We start from the raw sequence: 15,626 nt of genomic DNA on the forward strand, positions 1-15,626 counted from the left end.
AATGGTAGGTCCCAGGCAGACAATTAATATATCCTCATGATCCATGGAGTCCTGGCTTTCAGTGTGTATCATGTATTCTGTGTTTATTTTGTTTATGCTTCACAACGCTGTCTGAAATGTAGGTAGCAGCCATCTTGAAATTAGGTTATCTGCTCAACCTTTCCCTTAAATATTTGTATCTCCATATATGGTAGTAAGTCACACCAAAGATTTTCAAGGAACCGATCAATAGCCAAGATACTCAGCTTTCCGTAGACACCCTGTGTTTGCAGCAGTGGTGTAAAGTACTTGAGTAAAAAATACTTTTAAATCGTTTTTTGGGGTATAAGTACTTTACTTTACTATTTATATTTTTGACAACTTTTACTTTTACTCCATTACATTCTTAAAGAAAATAATGTACTTTTTACTCCTTACATTTTCCCTGACACTCAAAAGTACTCATTACATTTTGAATGCTTTGCAAGGACAGGACAATTGTATAATTCATATCATGCACTTATCAAGAAAACATCCCTGGTCATTCCTAATGGCTCTGATCTGGCAGACTCGCAAAACACAAATGCTTCATTTGTGAATTTTGTCTGAGTGTTGAACTGTGCCCCTGGCTATCTGTACGTTTTTAAAAACCCATTGTGTTGTCTGGTTTACTTAATATAAGACATTTAAAATTATTTATACTTTTACTTTTGATACTTAAGTACATTTAAAACCAAGTTTTTTTTACTTTTACCCAAGTAGTATTTTACTGGGTGACTTTCACTTTTACTTGAGTCCTTTTCTTTTAAGGTATCCTTACTTTTACTCAAGTATGAAAAGTGGGTACTTTTTCCACCACTGGTTTGCAAATAGGGGCTACAGTTCTCATAACAGACTGAATTGAATAAAAAAAATACATAATAGGGACTTTACATTTAATAGATAAAAAATATATATTTTTAAACACTGTGTCCATGCAACTTATTATATTTTTACTCCTGAACTTATTTAGGCTTGTCATAACAAAGTGGTTGAAAACTTATTGACTCAAGCCATTTCAGCTTTTCATTTTAAATTAATTTGTAAAAATTCAAGCTGTAACACAACTAAATGTGGAAAACGTCAAGGGGTGTGAATACTTTCTGAAGGCACTGTATATTATTTTCACACTAAAAAGGTTTATCAGTCCTTATGTGCCTCTAGACAGGGAGAAGTGGTTTGGTGTCTCCTCGGTGCTGATCTGTATCATTGTATTGGATGTTTGAATGTGATCTTCCTATCAGTACCTGCATCTGACAGGGAAGCACCGGCTGTGTCTTTCAAACACAGAACAGGAATATAACTACAAGAAAGCCTTCAAACAGAAGAACGGAAATTTCCTCTCCGGCTATTTCAACCCCGTTTATTCCTGCTTGTGCTTCTTATTTCCTGTCCTCCTCAGTATACTTCCTGTCATTCCATGTCTTGTGTTCCTCCAATAGCATTGGCTCCCCATGCTGAATGAGATTACGTTGAAGAGATAAGAACCTATCCCCAGTCCTGCAGAATTTCAACTGCTGAACAAAACAAAGAACCTGGAATTATTTATTTGACTATGGACAGTTTATTTATTATACTTTTATTTACCTTTATTTATCAGTTTTGTCTCACTGAGATTAACAATCTATTTTACAAGAGAGACCTGGCCTAAATAGCAGCAGACAAAGTTGCAGACATATTTACAACATAAAACACAAAGCACAGCTTAATTGACACATATTTGTGATCATTGTTGAGTGGTCCCTGCAGCGTACCATCGCAAATATGTGGTTGGAACAGTAGCAACAGAACGTATGATGCAACAAATGCATCTGAACAGCATTGTTGTCTGAAAAGCATCTAAACAATGTTTTGTAATGATGGGAAATAAAAGGTACTCAACTTTATTCCTAAATTTTACCCTTTATTGTAAAAGATAAATGCGAACACATCCACAGCCAAATTCATTCCATAAACCAGTCTAAATAACAGGTTACCAGAAAAATGAACAGCCCCTCATTTAAATATTGGCATGATATTGATGAGTGTTTCATCAGAATAATATCTTTGCTGCTGCTTCTTGTTGACTTTTGTACATTATGTAGTTGACAAAATAAAACACGAGTTAGCGACCTAACAGCTAGACTTGTTTGCAATGTACCACATCTCTGGTGAGCGAGCACAAGGAAAACATTTAATATTGTTTAGAAAAGAGATGTGGGTCACAGCAGTTAACAGCAGCTAAATTCTTTATGATTGGAGCCATGTTTGTTTATGTTTGACAAGCAAAAATGTCCGCCATTCACTATAGACGCAAATAAACAAAGTCAAAGTCAAAGACTGCTGCGCCTACTGGAAAAAATATTAGCTTACTTTGGCCACTTATCCGCATATTACACATCTTCGATGTACACATGTCCAAAGTTATTATTTGTAAGTAAAACAACAATGAAGGCAATGAGGGCGCCAGCTGGATAATGAGCCAGGGGGAAAAGTTTGTGCAAGTTCTGTTCTGACTAGAGATGCACAATGTCTTCATACTTGATCTGGGAAACACTGGGGAAGTGCTTGCGCTCTTGTTAAAGAGAGCAGTTTGTCCAGCTCAGTAAATCCTCAAACATAAATTGTCCGCAACAATGAAATGGGCTACTTCTTATGTGAATTAATGAGGAGGCAGAACACACCTCAATTCAAACTGTTGTTAGAAATGAAAACTTGTTAGAAAATAGTTAGAAATGGACAAGTTGAAACATAGCCTACAGATAATTAGCAGGCAGTGTGCATTGGTTTGAGGGACTCGCAGGTTGACTGTCTTGTTGCATAACAATCACATTTTGGAACAGTTTGTGCATTCTGACATCACTCTCATAAAAAACTTATGCTGCGGCAACCGTTATGGATATTTGGAAATCAAGAGGGAAACGGTTCAAAAATGAAAAAACTGCTAAATGGTTTGGGAAAATGTGGTGCAACTAGGTGTCAAAACATTGACAGCCCCCCACTTAATTTTCCATTACATTATTTAACCTATCTTTAAACTAATTTAAAATGACAAGCTCCTGTAATTTCAGGACCCTTAGAAGCTTGTTCCAAGCAGAGGGGGCGGAGAACTGGAAATATTTTTCCCCTAGCTCTGTATAGGCCTTAGGCACAATCAACAAAACATAGTCAGTCATGTGAGTGTAGGCGATAGTTTTAATTTGTCTGCTGGGCAATGTAGTTACACAAGTATAAATAAAAACGTGCCAAGGATGTAATCTCCAAAGAGCTAAGGATTGCCAGCCCACTCTTGGGGCATACATGTACAAGGCATAACACATATAACATTGTCAGGCAGGCCTACCACTGCAATGCTGGTCAAAGCGCCGCTATTTTGGAACAAGCTTATATGATGGACCTTAACAGACAGATGCTCCATTCCTCCAACAGTTTCCAATGGGTGAACGTGTGTTTGTAGTGGAGAGGCTTTGGACTGGAGCTTCATGTGTGTCTGTTCCCACCCTCAGGTTCATCCACTGGAGAGTCTTTCAGGCCCACATTTGTATACCCTCCTCTTTTCTCTCGGTACACTGGGCTTGGGCAGGGCGGAGCCCTAGGAAGTGGGGTATATCCTTCCTCTCTGCTGAGGACATTACTGAGGAGGGGGTGGCTGAGTGGAGGGAGTGCTGCAGGACCTGTGCTGGCGATAGGGATACAGATACAGATACAGTGTGGGGCCCTCAGCCTGTCTCTCTTCTCTGACAATATGTCTTTATTAAACACTTCATAAACCACAGACTTGGCCAATTCACTTTTAAAGGAAAACTTGTGAATTGTGGGTTTTGTATCTTCAAATGTATGTTTCTGCAATCTAATAGCCCATTTCGCCCCACCAGCAGATTGGCACAGAGGTACTGTAGCTGTAGATCTCACATTCTGAGATAATTAGTCATTTTATATGCACATATAATGGAATGGAATCCCCAATATGCACAGTAATAAAAAGGGATTTAATGTCCTGCCATTATCACTCAATTTAACAGCAGCACCCCATAATCATATAATTGTTACGACTCTTGCCAGTAGTTGAGAGTACAATATGAGCTATATCGTTCATAATGAGCATTCATTTGAGCATTAACGAATCATAAGATTGTTCACCTGTGTCTACTCTGTGGTTCTTGTTTTCTAAAATGGGATATCCAGGTGTACATGCAGTATGTAACTACATAAATAGGCCACATTATTTCTTTCTAGTCGTACAATGACATTTACATTTTAGTCATTCAGCAGACACTTTCATCCAGAGCGACTTACAGTTGATTCATTCAGAAGATAGCTAGGTGAGACAACCACATATCACCGTCATCGTAAGTACATGTTTTCGCAATAAAGTAGTTATCAGCAAAGTCAGCGCATTTTTTTTATTGTATGGTAAACAGTGGGGACAGAGTTCCATGACAGTGACTTAGAATGACTCTCCTCATCCTTCAGGCACCCAGAATGATGCTTATTTAGAATGATCCCGTTGTACTTGACCAAATGGGGAGTCACAGGAACACACTACCCACAAGAACGCAAGAAGGCATTTATTGTTAAGTATACTCAGTCTTTTCCATAACCTACGATATTGTGTTGTGTTCATGAGTTCACAACTGAGATGGGCTCTTGATGAAAAACCAGTTCTGTAACAATGTGTTCATCATAACACACACACACACACACACACACACACACACACACACACACACTAGTATGCTCTCTCCACCCCAGCCAATTCAGCCTGGTCCTGATCATGTGTAGCCAGTACGGGGAGGCGGGAGGGGCATTCTGTCTTCTGCCTGTGGTAATGATGCTGCTGTGTGTCACTGTCTCCCAGCGTCACCCTGAGTGATTGCCAGTATTGACACACGCCTGCTTGTACCATTAACAGACCCAAATGGCCAGGAAATGAAACGCTCTGCTGAGGTAACAACAAGAGTAAATCCTGGGCCTGTGTCTACTGAGGAGGTGGGCGGTGCTGGGCCTGATATTACCATATTAACCTGTTGAAACTCTAGGGGCGCAATTTCATTTTTGGATGAAAAACGTTCCCGTTTTAAACAAGATATTTTGTCACAAAAAGATGCTCGACTATGCATATAATTGATAGCTTTCGAAAGAAAACACTCTGACGTGTCCAGAACTGCAAAGATATTTTCTGTGCGTGCCCTAGAACGTGAGCTTCAGGCAAAACCAAGATGAGACGGCATCCAGGAAATGAGCAGGATTTTTGAGGCTCTGTTTTCCATTGTCTCCTTATATGGCTGTGAATGCGAGAGGAGTAAGTCTGCCCTTTCTGTCGTTTCCCCAAGGTGTCTGCAGCATTGTGACATATTTGTAGGCATATCATTGGAAGATTGACCATAAGAGACCACATTTACCAGGTGTCCACCCGGTGTCCTGCGCCGAAATTGGTGCGCAAAAGTCAGCTGCAAGTATTTTTCCATGGAATTTAGAGAAGAATGCAGGCTTCCACGAACGATATATCAATGAAGAGATATGTGAAAAAACACCTTGAGGATTGATTCCAAACAACGTTTGCCATGTTTCGGTCGATATTATTTAGTTAATTCGGAAAAAGTTTGACGTTGTAGGTGACTGAATTTTCGGTTCGTTTCGGTAGCCAAATGTGATGTACAAAACGGAGCGATTTCTCCTACACACAGACGCTTTCAGGAAAAACTGCGCATTTGGTATGTAACTGAGAGTCTCCTCATTGAAAACATCCGAAGCTCTTCCAAGGTAAATGATTTTATTTATTTGGTTATCTGGTTTTTGTGAAAATGATGCGTGCTAAATGCTACTCAAAATGCTAAGCTAGCTTAGCATACTCTTACACAAATTAGTCAATTGCTATGGTTCAAAAGCATATTTTGAAAATCTGAGATGACAGTGTTGTTAAGAAAAGGCTAAGCTTGAGAGCAGGCGCATTATTTTCATTTTATTTGCGATTTTCAGAAATCGTTAACGTTGCGTTATGCTAATGAGCCTGAGGCTTTAGTCACGATCCCGGATCCGGGATGGGGAGATGACTAGAGCTAGGGAGGTCCCATCTGTACAGCCACTCATTTTAAATCCTCTAAAGGCGGTACACTACTGATTTACTGCTACTTCAACATAACCACTATGGTAGTATACCTGTAGAGCTCTATAACATTCCAATAATGTTGCATAATATCCAACTAGGTACTATATGCTAGATGCTCCTCCGTGTGTTGTATCGCAACCAATCAATCCAAGTAAGAGCATGGACCCTTTGGGATTCATCAAAAGACGGGCTATATTTACTCAATATTCTCATCTCCACATCTCTTCTCCCTGTACTGCCAAGGGGGCAGACATCTACCAAAACCCTTAAGATATTGTTTGATATCAACATCTTTTCCACAGAAATTTGATTCCCTTGGTGATACTTCAGCTGAACAGTTTTGTCATATGTCATGAACAAATGATAAATAGCAACAATTGATGTACATAAAAAGAACATGATCTTTTTTGAAATCTTCATCTCGTCAAAGCCCATTCTGTACTATAAGTATTGATCCCCAAGGTACAGTGGAGAAGGGTAGTTCATACAATAGACTCTCCTGTAACCCACTCTAGATTTGATGAATTTAACCCAGTGTTTTTATTTTTTTCAGAGTGACCCTGTCTGCCTGAAGCTCCAACCCCCTGGTAGATTAGAACCAGCCAGGCGAAATCTACTCCTGCCCGCCTGTTTCAATCCCTGCACCAGTCCATCACAACACCACAAATACTGCTCTTCCACAGCTACAGTACAAATACTGCTCTTCCACAGTTACAGTACAAATACAGCTCTTCCACAGCTACAGTACAAATACTGCTCTTCCACAGCTACAGTACAGATTTAGCTCCACAGTGCTCCCCAGGAAGGTACAATGCAACACACTTCCAGTGAGCTGTACAACACTAATACAGAACCTGTGTAAGATGTGGTAGCTACTGTGCAGCTCTTACACTGTTTAAAAAAAATATTATTTCAGAGAAGGCATGGTAGGTGTGTAAAGAGGTAGATGGCCCTATACTGTAGATAGGGGGAAGAATAGGATGAAAGAGTAGGAAGAGATGGGAGGAGAGAGCGGTAGAGAGAGCGTTGCTAATCAGGGCAGGACGTAAATCAAATCTTTTGTCCGCGCTCCGCAACAGAGGGATACATTAAGTCTCTGAGGACACTGTACCACTGAACACATACATTTGAATGTATGCTCCGCTGATCACACACACGTTAGATCACTTAGCCTATATGTGCTGAGACTGGATGTTCACATGAAAACCTGATGACTCAAAGAAGAGGCTGGGATTTATGCCTGGTGTGGCTGGCAGCCTGGCGCTGTGTTCAGCATTAAAGGACACGATCACATTTAATGGCCTTCAATAGGATGCCAAACAGCCCTTCTTTATGATATAGCTTCCCTCATTCATCCTGCTTCTCTCAACACGCTGCCTTTATTACCATCGTGGCTGACCGTAAAACGTCATTACTTTATATGAATAATACAGTACATACTAGGGTCTTTGTAATAAACAAGTATTATTTCAGGAAGTGATATCATCAGGGAAAGAGAGAGATCAAAGGGATAAGGTATAATGGTATAATGTAATAAGAGAGTGTTTTAAGTAGAAAACAGATATTAGCCATACTGAGGCAGTGAAACATTTTAATCACGGTATTACTCTATTTACTAAGTGGTGTTCAGGCAGACACTGGTGTCACTTGAATGGCGGTACAATTAAATGAACCTGCCTGGAGAATGACGTGTAAAATATGTGCTGCAGGTCGATGTTTAGCTAAACGTTCTGTTAATTACATTGGTTTACAAGATAAACGCTGAGGGAGAATGAGTAGGGTGTCTATAAGTGTACACATACACTACGAATCAGAGGATGGACCTTTTATACCAACACAGTCAACCCGTCTGTTCCTTCCAGTGAGTATAAGTGGACGTTATGATTTCTATTCATTTTTATTGCTGAGTTGTTTGGCATGTTGAGAAAGTTGTGTCAATTGATCATGCTATGGAAGGTGTATTAGCTGTCATTATGAAATCAAATCAGATTTTATTGGTTGTGTACATATATTTTGCAGATGTTATCACCAGTGCAGAGAAATGCTTATGCTTCCCGCTCCAACAATGCAGTAATCAGGTTGAGCTGGAGATGTTTCTGTGGGTGCCTTTGTGGTGGCTGATCTCTCCCATTATTCCTTGCAGTAAGTGATGCACATATCAGACGAGACGAGGCGACTGAGGTGGCTCTGTCCTATAAGAGAGAAAAAGCAGGTTTGATTGGTTAGAAGGTCTAGGCCTACAGGTCAGGATCCGTCTGGACTGGAGGTTCTTTTATCAGACATCTCAGAAATGTGGTCTTCATCATGTCCAATCAGACTGTGGCTATTGTTTTGTAATATGATTGATGAATAATGTAGCCTTGATTGGAATTCCTATCAAAGCTCTGCAATACATTTAGTGGTTTAGATGCTACAATGATTCTCTACACTCGATACATTGCTTGCTTTGTCACGTAAAATGAAATTAAGCAAACCATTAGAATGTTAGCAACCAGGCATATTGTGCATTTAAAGGCTATTCTAGTCCCACCTACTTGTACTGTGGAGTGTACTATGCTGTTGCCTGTGGAGGCATTAATTAGTCCCCTACCGTAGTATCTGAGTCAGACATCTCCTGTTCCACCTCACCATCCACCAGCGCTTCATTTCCCTTCCTGTCACATCTCACTGTCTGCTGACACTTTAATAAAAAACAACTCCGAACGTTTCTTCTCATTTCTCCTCAGCTATAGAAACAACGTGGAAGTGTGTTCCCTCACCTCTGTTACTACTCACCTCCTCGCCTTACCTTAGTAAGGTAATGAAAAGTGCAGTTGAGCATAAGCACAGGCCACCCCCTCCCCATTGGCAGGAGGGGGGAAATTCTGAAACTGATATAATAAACAGAGCAAGTGTTTATTCTGCAGAATAAGCACATATCATATTATGTCCAACCTGAAGATAATAGGATTTCAATAGTGAGTTTGCCCTGAGGATGATGTTTTCCATTTTATGACCCATTCATGTCTGTGTTAGCACAAACTCATGATAGGACTCATCAAATCTGTTGTAGTAGAAAGGACAGCATTCCCTCCTGTGAGAACCTGTATCAGCTGCAGTAGCACAATCGCTGAAGCTTGTCTGTGCCTGCTCTTTGTTTTATTATCACTCATAGCATAGAGATCTCGACATCCTCACACTGCACCTTCAACATAAGCGGTCAGTGGTTGTTATAAGTGCCACATAAATCACAAGCAGACGTTCTGGTGGAGAGGTTAAGAAATGATAGTGTTCCATCCAATGCAGCAAGCTACTGAAACATTTCAAATGTGTACCTGCTCTTTATACAATTTCCCAAGAGCCCTCAGAAACAGAGAAAATGTTTGAAAATGGCGTACACTCGACTCCACCCTCACATGGAGTGTGTGCTAGTGTGCAGCTTGTGTGAGCGTGTGTCTGTTCAGTCTGCCTTGTCAATCTGTCTGCTCCGCTTCAGTGGAATCTGAGAATCTGTGTTTGTCTTGCCACAACGTTGAGATCTTATGCTAACAATGTCAAGGTCAATCCACCATGGCTTTATCAAGACCGTGAATGCCACTCCAAAAGATAGAGGCGGCTGCCATAACAACTGCGCTACTTAATACCACAGCTCATGAATCGGGATGCAATTTGTGAAATCTCGTCTATCTAATCAATTGTATTTGATTATGATTGAGTGAACAGTTCTCGAGTTATCACCACATCTATTACTCATTAACAGTCAGATACATTTCAACAGTGCTCAGTGGTCGGAGGGAAATTGGGTTTTACTGGAGGAGTGACAAATGAGGTCTGAGGGAAATGGGTTGTAAAGGCCGTTTAAGGCTGCGTATGAGTTTAAGAGGTTAACGGATAAAGGCAGCTGTCTGCTGCTCCAGCTCCGACCCCAGCTGGGTCTCACCTTTATGTGCCACAACCTTGTTACAGGGAAATGAAACGCTACTCAAAACACACACACACACACACACACACACACACACACACACACACACACACACACACACACACACACACACACACACACACACACACACACAGACTATACACGCTTTGCACTTTCTACAACACTTTTTCAAGAGCTATTCCTTTTTACTGCCCACTTAGGGTAAAGTGCCCCGGTTAGTTGAGGTTTAATCTCTCATTTGCTGCAATGGTGCCTCAACAGTGGATCCATATAATGACGACAAATGACACAACATATCCCTAATCCTTGTCAAGAGGCGAGCCCCTGTCTGGGCAATAACGACTGGAATCACAAAAGACAGGTGAAGGAGGGGAGTTTAACCCTGGAGAAAAGGAAAGATGGTGGTTTCATTTTAAAACGGATAATAAAGGGACAAACAATATCCGTCGTCAACTGTTTACACAAGACAGTGATTAGTGACATTCAGAGGGGGGATCGTTGTATCAAAAACAGACCTCTTTGACCCCTGTGTTGCCATGGCAACCACAAATCCATCACAATTCAGGTGCCCAGAGTGATAGACATCAGTTGATATGGAGGTTGGCAGGACAAAAACGCAAAGATACAGAAAAATAATGTCACCAAACATATCCCATTGAAAAGTCCCCCTTTCATCGAATGTCCTTTTACTGATGCCCCACACAGCTATGCTGACATGCTGATTTAAACATGCACAAACCCTCCAAAACATATTTTGCACTTAATAACATTGCTATTGTACTGCCATAAATGAAAATTGACTTTGCCATTTATGCTGATCTGGTGAGAAAGGCAATAGCCAGTGCACGGAGCATCCTCCCTCCATCTCCTGGGGATTCTTGTGCATGTGAGCTCCTGCTAAGACCACCGCAGCAAAACCCTGACCACAAACAACCCTCACAAAAGGTATGTGTGGGTTTGTGCGTGTGGAGGACACAACAGACACACAGAGATCTGAATATGGATGACACACTATGTGCCATTTAGTCTGAGCAGTACTTCAGAGGTCCTCAACAGAGAATCCCACTGTCTTGTTACCTACAGGAGGGTCACCTTGCCCACCCATTGGACCCTAGGAACGTGGGGTGTGGTTTGTCCTGCTTATATCAGGAGATCGTGACAGAAGTTATCTTGAGTAAACCAGGACATCCCTGGACATAACGGCGGACATTGGATGGCAGGTAGCCTAGCGGTTAAGACGTTGGGCCAGTAACTGAAAAGTCGCTGGTTCAAATCCCAGAGCCGACTAGGTGGAAAATATGTTAATGTGCCCTTGAGCAAGGCACTTAACCCTAATTGATCCTGCAAGTCGCTCTGGATAAGAGTGTCTGCTAAATTACTAAAATGTATGAATTTAAATAAGGGATAAAGGGCCTCCCGGGTGGCGCAGTGGTTAAGGGCGCTGTACTGCAGTGCCAGCTGTGCCACCAGAGACCCTGGGTTTACGTCCAGGCTCTGTCGCAACCGGCCGCGACCGGGAGGTCCTTGGGGCGACGCACAATTGGCCTAGCGTCGTCCGGGTTAGGGAGGGCTTGGCCGGTAGGGATATTCTTGTCTCATCGCGCACCAGCGACTCCTGTGGCGGGCCGGGCGCAGTGCACGCTAACCAAGGTTGCCAGGTGCACGGCGTTTCCTCCAACGCATTGGTGCGGCTGGCTTCCGGGTTGGATGCGCACTGTGTTAAGAAGCAGTGCGTCTTGATTGGGTTGTGTATCGGAGGATGCATGACTTTCAACCTTCGTCTCTCCCGAGCCCGTACGGGAGTTGTAGCGATGAGACAAGATAGTAGCTACTAAACAATTGGATACCACAAAATTGGGGAGAAAAAGGGGTAAAAAATAAAATAATAAAAAAAGGGATAAAGACATGAGGACAAGATTTTAAGGGCACTTCCTGTACTGTATAGTAGATGACACGACGGTGGTAGGCCTGATCACCAATGACGATGATACCGCCTATAGAGAGGAGGTTAGTGACATGGCAGTGTGGTGCCAGGACAACAACCTCTCCCTCAACGTCAGCAAGACAAAGGAGCTGATCGTGGATTGCAGGAAACGGAGTGCCGAGCACGCCCCCATTCACATCAATGGGGCTGTAGTGGAGCGGGTTGAGAGCTTCAAGTTCCTCGGTGTCCACATCCCTAAGGAATCAATAAGGAATTAACATAGTTCACACACACCAACACAGTTTGGAAGAGGTCACAACAACGCCTCTTCTTCCTCACACCATACCCAAACCGGCCTCGTGCGTGCTCCATCGTACACAAATTGATTTTGTACAAGCTCCTCTACTCCGACAATTAATCCACACATAAAACGGTCAACCGAATCGTTTCTAGTCATCTTTCCTCCTTCCAGTCTTTTTCTTCTTTGGACTTATATTGTGATTGGCAACTAACTTTCATAAAAGGTGTATTACCACCACCGACCTCCGTTCATCTTTCAGTCACCCACGTGGGTATAACCAATGAGGAGATGGCACGTGAGTATCTGCTTCTATAAACCAATGAGGAGATGGGAGAGGCAGGACTTGCAGCGCGATCTGCGTGACAAATAGAACTGAATTCTATTTTAGCCATTGGCAACGCAGGGAGCAGTGTGGGTGCAATAATTGAATAACATGTATGTCAATAATTGAATAACAACATGTATGCGACGCTAGCAGTGTAGTCAACATGTCAGGATGCTGAAAAGATTTGGCATGGGCCCTCAGGTCCTCAAAACGTTCTACAGCTGCACCAATGAGAGCATCTTGACTGGCTGCATCACTGCTTTGCATGGCAGATGCTTGGCATCCGACCGTAAGGCGCTACAGAGGGCAGTGCGTACGGCCCAGTACATCACTGGGGCTGAGCTCCCTGCCAACCAGGACCTCTTTACCAGGCAGGGTCAGAGGAAGGCCCTTAAAATTTTACAGATGCACGAAGTCTGGAACCAACAGGACCCTGAACAGCTTCTATCCTTAGCTATAAGACTACTAAATAGCTAACCAAAGAGCTACCTGGACTATCTGTGTCAGGCATATGTGTATAGGTGGCAGGGAAGTCAGGCGCAGGAGAGTCAAACGGAGTGTAAAATGGAGTCTTTTAATAAAGTCCAAGTAACATGCTCCATAACACTAAATAGACAAATAAATATGGGTACGAAGACCCGTCGCGCACCTATACAAAAACACTGCACTGACGATAAACAATCTCTGACAAAGACATGAGGGGAAACAGAGGATTAAATACACAACAGGTAATGAATGGGATTGAAAACAGGTGTGTGGGAAGACAAGACAAAACCAATGGAAAATGAAAAATGGATCAATGATGGCTAGAAGGCCGGTGACTTCGAACGCCGAGCACCGCCTGAACAAGGAGAGGCAACGACTTCGGTAGAAGTCGGACAATCTGCATTGACCCTTTTTGCACTAACTCTTTTGACTCCTCACATACGCTGTTGCTACGGTTTATTTTATATCCTGTTGTCTAGTCACTTTTACCTTACCTAGTGTATATGTACAGTACATATCTACCTCAATTACCTCGTACCCCTGTACATCGAATCGGTACTGGTACCCCGAGTATATAGCCATGTTATCTTTACTCATTGTGTATTTATTCCTAGAGTTATTATGTTTCTATATTTGTCTCTCTGCATTGTTGGGAAGGGCCTGTAAGTAAGCATTTTACTTACAGTTGACATCTGTTGTTTATGAAACATGTGACAATTACACTTTCATTATATTTTGATGTGTACCACTGACTGCTGGTATAGAACAAGACTGATTCATGACGCCCCATTTAGACTCCTAGTGAACAACACGCAGAGCAGTTTAACAGTCCAGTGGTCTTACTGGTCCCATATCTCCTCCTCTGAAGGGCAGGAGAACTCACATACACATACAGTACATTCAGTTTACACCCGATAGGTGAAGTTTGGACAGTATACTTTTGTCAAAACTCAGTTCAAATACTCTGCATGGCATTAATTAAAAAATTAGTTTAGAATGACACTTTTGAGTGTCAGCTCTGAATGCTGAATATGCATCACTCGTAGACCGGCGCTCCCATATTACTAAATAACAATGTTATTTTGACCTAGATTTCTAATTTCCTGTCCGTCAGTAAATAGAAAATACGTAATTAATCAAAGGCAGAGGAAAAAAGGTGGAGCTACTGATATTGTCCCAACAGACAGCTCTGAGCAAGAAGGAAGTGCTCTGAGCTGCCAAGAAGCGGTGTTTTGGGGAGGGTGGTGGGGATAAGAGACCACCCTGTCATCTTTGTGTAGAAGTCACACAAGTCTGGCGGAAGAACCAAAAACAACAACCTTCTGTGTTTTCCCTACTTCTGTAGTGGGCTATCGCTGAGCAAACCAGCACCCAGATGTCACATTACTCACTCATATATACACACAGGCAGAGTGACGAAAGATGCATTGTCAATGCAATGTGAAACCCCCTACATGTTTTCTTTCTAATGGTTGTGCCTGTGTAAATGCACTCCATTTTTTCCCCCACCGTAAAGGTTAGACGACATAGCCTCGGCTTACAAAATGACCACTGAGTTATAGTTTGTGTTGAAGTTATTATTCATTTTGCATAAACGTTTAAATGGACTTTCCACTTCTTGAGCAAAAATATCTACTGCTGAGGGTCATTTCTTTGTTAAATCCTTGTGCAGTGTAATTACATAACTTATTTCCATATAGTTACACTGGAATAATGCCTAATCAATGCAAAGCATTGCCAAATATATTTTGGGGGCTACAGTAGTATCTGCATCTTCCCAGTCTCCTTTGGCTGAAAGATCACAGTCCACAGGAGGAGCAAATCCAGGCAAAGGAATTGTTTCATTATCCTAATATTTCCTTCAGACAAAGACCCGCCCCTTAGTACCACAGGCTATACTGAGCCTGATAACACAACTAGGGATTTCACATATCATGGGCAGAACCATGAGACATAACCGTAACTGTTCAGTCCTATTACGATGAAAAACAGAAACACATTGCAGAGAATGAGGAAACATAAAGCCATATACAGTATGTGCACAAACACTCTCAATAGGATAGATCTTTACAGTGCTCATAAATCTATCTGGCTAAAGGCCATCGGCTAATGTTTTGATTGTTCCATAGTGCTTTATTTTAAAGGCCACACACAACGCTTTTTACTATGCTTCTTGAGGGGTTGTATTTTGAGCCTATAAATTGCTGTTTTTACAGTCAAGCTTGGAGGACTGTCTCTCTATGAATAGAGAAAGTCTAATAACAAAGTGGCCTGTTATCAGAAGCTGACCTCTTATTCTCCAGGCTCTCGGCTAATTCAAAGGGATTCGACAGCCATTGTACAGTGGCACTGCCCTTTAGACAGACAGGAATAATACCTTGTTATTAACTGGGGAAACACAGCTCGAGGCATTTAATTCGTATGTAGGCGTTTACCTTTTTCATTGTACACAAAGATCATTACAGAGAATCCAGGGAAGTGCCATATAATGAGACATAATGCACAAAACTCTCAAGCACCGCACATCTGAGGAGAAACTCTACAATTATTATACCCAGTACT

This window comes from Oncorhynchus masou, chromosome 6 (genome assembly GCF_036934945.1).
Source record: "Oncorhynchus masou masou isolate Uvic2021 chromosome 6, UVic_Omas_1.1, whole genome shotgun sequence".
Classification (NCBI taxonomy): domain Eukaryota; kingdom Metazoa; phylum Chordata; class Actinopteri; order Salmoniformes; family Salmonidae; genus Oncorhynchus; species Oncorhynchus masou.